This window comes from Octodon degus, unplaced genomic scaffold, assembly GCF_000260255.1.
Source record: "Octodon degus isolate 3935 unplaced genomic scaffold, OctDeg1.0 scaffold00103, whole genome shotgun sequence".
Lineage (NCBI taxonomy): Eukaryota > Metazoa > Chordata > Mammalia > Rodentia > Octodontidae > Octodon > Octodon degus.
Window position 1 is genome coordinate 4,823,620 of NW_004524679.1, and position 4,381 is coordinate 4,828,000.

The 4,381-nt window shown below is 40.4% G+C and overlaps 1 pseudogene; it reads right to left on the minus strand.

Annotated features, from left to right (window-relative positions):
* LOC101590369 lies at positions 1-1,241 on the minus strand (annotated as a pseudogene).
* Positions 1,242-4,381: the final 3,140 nt, after the last annotated feature.

Genomic DNA, 4,381 nt, shown 5'->3' on the forward strand with positions numbered 1-4,381 from the left:
GTGTGCAAGGGCAGCGAGCCAGGGACCCCAAGGCCCTTCCCCTTCTAGGGGGCCTAGGATGGAAGCTGTGAAGGGGAGATTCTCAGTATCGGGGCTGAGCAGGGCAGTGACGAGTTCTACAGTGTGGCCTCTCCATCCCTCTGGTCTCGCTGGGCTGTGGTGGGGGAGGCCACTTACTCCTTGGAGGCCATGTGGACCATGAGGTCCACCACCCTGTTGCTGTAGTCATACTCATTGTCATATCAGGAAATGAGCTTCACAAAGTGATCGTTCAGGGCAATGCTACCCCCAGCATCAAAGGTGGAAGAGTGGCTGTCACTGTTGAAGTCGCAAGACACAACCTGGTCCATGGTGTAGCCCAGGATGCCTTTGAGGGGACCATCTGAGGCCTGCTTCATCACCTTCTTGATGTCGTCGTATTTAGCCGCTTTCTCCAGGTGACAGGTCAGATTCACCACCGACAAGTTGGGAGTGGGCACACGGAAGGCCATGCCTGTGAGCTTCTCATTCAGCTCTGGGATGACATTGCCCACAGCCTTGGCAGTGCCAGTGGATGCAGAGATGATGTTCTGGGCAGCCCGACGGCCATCATGCCACAGCTTCCCAGAGGGGCCATCCACAGTCTTCTGGGTGGCAGTGATGGTGTGCACTGTGGGTCATGAGTCCCTCCACAATGCTGAAGTTGTCGTGGATGACCTTGGCCAGTGGGGCTAAGCAGTTGGTGGTACAGGAAGCATTACTGATGATCTTGAGGGAGTTGTCTTACTTTTCGTGATTCACACCCATCACAAACATGGGGGCATCGGTGGAAGGGGCAGAGATGATGACTCTTTTGGCACCACCCTTCAGGTGAGCCCCAGCCTTCTCCATGGAAGTGAAGACACAAATGGACTCCACTACATACTCAGCGCCAGCATCACCCCACTTGATGTTGGCGGGATCTCGCTCTTGGAAGATGGTGATAGTCTTTCCATTGATGGAGAGCTTCCTGTTCTCAGCCTTGACAGTGCCATTGAACCTGCTATGGGTGGAATCGTACTGGAACATGTAGACCATGTAGTTGAGGTCAATAAAAGGGTTATTGATGGCCACAACCTCTATCTTGCCAGCTAGAATAGCAGCCCTGGTGACCAGGCGTACAATACAGCCAAATCCGTTCACTCTGACCCTCACCATCTTGTCTGGATCGCTGCTGGCTGCTCGGGAAGATCTGCTATCCGCGGACGCACAGGAGCGCACAGGAACAGAGAGCTAACACATGAAAATTAACACCATTCTAAACACATAATGGGTCACAGAGGAAATTAAAGATGAAATTAAACAGTATATACAATGAAATAATAATGTCAATACAACATACCAAAATGTATGGGATGCAATGAAAGTCGTATGAAGGAAAATTATAACAATGGAATTACACATCAGGAAAACAGATTAAACTCAAACAACCTAAAGTTCAACCTCAAACTTCAAGAAAAAGAACAAATCAAAAACAAAGCTTATACAGGGGAGGAAATTATAAAGACAAGAACAGAAATTGGCGCAATAGAGACTGAGAGAAAATAGCAATCAGTAAAAAGAAAAGTTGGTTATTTAAAAGAATGAATAAAACTCATAAACCATTAGCCAACCTCATCAAAAAGAAAAAAATACAAGTTTAAGCAATTAGGACTGAAAAGGGGAATACTTAAATGGATCCCACAAAAATTCAAAGATCATCAATAGCTAATATGAGAATGTATAATAATATGGAAAACAAAAAGGAGAGATTCCTAGACACAATTGAACTCCCAAACCTGAACCAAAATATATAATAATTCTAAACCTGTTATGAGCCAATGAAATTGAAAATGTTTTTCACACTTCAATGTGTTTGTTACTATGCACTTTTTTTTTTCAGTACTGCAGATTCAGCTCAGGACCTTGTGCTTGCCAGACAAGGACTTATTCCACTGAGCTCTCTCCCCAGCCCTGAAATTGAAAATGTTTTTAAAATTTAGTAACAAAGAACAGCTCAGGCCCTTAGTGGATTCACTTTTGAATTCTACAAGAAATTTAAAGAACTAATGACACAAAATCTGAAACTCGAAAACATTTAAAAGGGGAGTAGTAATTCTAGAATCATTCGTGGAAGCAACTATTACCCTTATTTTAAAACCAGACTAGAATGCAACCAAAAAAGAAAACCACAGGCCAATCTCTGTAATGAACATAGATGTAAAAATCCTAAATAAGATATTGGCATACACAATGTATTAAATCATCAAGAAGATTATACATTATGACCAAGTAAGATTTATCCCAGGGTTGCAGAGATGATTCAACATATTTAAATTAATAAATGTAATATACCATATTGATAGAACAAAACACAGAAATCACATAATGATCTCATTACATGATGAAGAAGAATTTCTAATACCCATTCATGGTTTTTAAAAAAACTACAAAAATGGAAATAGATGCTTTTCATCTCAATCTTTTAAAAGCCATCTATGACAAACCAACAGTTGACACCATATTAAATGGTCAAAAACAGATCATTTCCTCTAAATTCAGGATGTCCATTGTCACTACTCCTATTCAATATAATTCTAGAAACATTAGCCAGACTACTTAGATATGAGAAAAAAATAAAGATAGGAAAGCAGAAAGTTAAATTATCATCATTTGCAAATGGCATGATACTATACATAGAATATACAAAGAACTCCAAAAAACTTACAAGATCTAATGTCTAAATTCAACAGTATAGTAGGATACAAAGTCAACACTCAAAATTCAGTAGCATTCCTGTACACAAGCAACAAACAGAGATACTAGGAAAAGTACACCCATCATGATGGCATCTAATAAAAGTGAAATACTTAGGACCCAATGTAACAAAGGATGCAAAAGACACATAAAGTGAAAATTACCCCAGAAGAGAAAATTTAAAAGGATATCAGAAAATGGAAACATATCCCTTCCTCTTTGATAGGAAGAAACAACATAGTGAAAATGGCCATACTTCTAAAACTGTTAAACAGATTTAATGCAATCTTTATCAAAAATACTATTAGTGTACCTCACAGACCCAGAAGAAACATTCTTAAATTCATTTGGAACCAGAAAAGTCCTAGACTAGAAAAAAAAATTCTGGGTAACAAAAGCAAGATAGGGGCATCACAATCCCTGACTTCAAATTGTGCTGCAAATTACTATGATAAAGTCAGCATGATACAGGGGGGAAAAACAGGCCTGAGGATCAGTGGAACAGAATAAAAGATGCAGACTCAACCAAAATCTCACTAAGCCACCTTATCTTTGACAAAAGAGTTAAACATGTTCCCTGGAAGAATGATTCTCTCTTTAATAAGTGGTGCTGGAAAAACTACTTTCCACATACCGAAGACTAAAACTAGACACATGTGTATCACTACTCACTAGACTAATGTCAAAATGGATCAAAGAATATTCAAATAGAAACACTAAATTTAGTAGAAGAGAAAATGGGCATAAAGACCAAAGACTTAGGGGTAGGCAGAAACTTTATGAACAAAACCCAGACTGCAAGGAAAATATTATGAAGAATCAACAAATGGAATCTCACCCTAGGAAGCATTTGTGCAACAAAATAAATCATCAACAGAGTTAAAAGACAAAGAATGCCAGTTATCCCTCAGAAAAAGGACATATATAGAACATATAAAATTTTTAAAACTCAGACCCCCCCATTCAAAGACCCAATCCAAAAATAGGCATCTGAGATGAACACATACTTTCTCACATAAATATAAAAATGGCAAATAAATACATGGAATGTTCAACATCATTCATAAGATGCAAATTAAAACCACACTGAGATTCTATCTCACTCTAGAAAGAATGGCTGTCAACAAAAATCAACAATAACAAATCCTGGCAATTCTGTTGGGGAAAAAAGGAACCCTTCTCCACTGCTGGTGCACTGCTGGTGCAACCGCTATGGAAATCAGTGTGGAGATTCCTTTAAAAACTGTAATTAGAGGTCCCATTCAACCCAGCTCTTCCTTTTCTGGGAATCTTCCCAGAAGAATTAAAGACATCATAGCTCAGTGAGATACATGCATCTGTGTTTGTAGCAGTACACCTTGAAATAGGTAAATCTTGGAAACAATCCAAATATCCATTGACTGAGGTATGGATAAAAATATGTGGGTTTTTAAAAATAAAATAGAGTACTACTCAGCCATAAAGAATGATAAACTAGAGTCCTAGCCCAGGTCCGGTGAGTGTGTGGAGAGCTTCCTGCTACCCTGCACCGGCGGGACCAGTCCCAGCCCAGGCGCAACGTGGGCCGGACCCTCTCCCGCCCCCTCGGGCCGCCCCCCACCCCTCCCGCCCAGTAGGAATTTCTGCC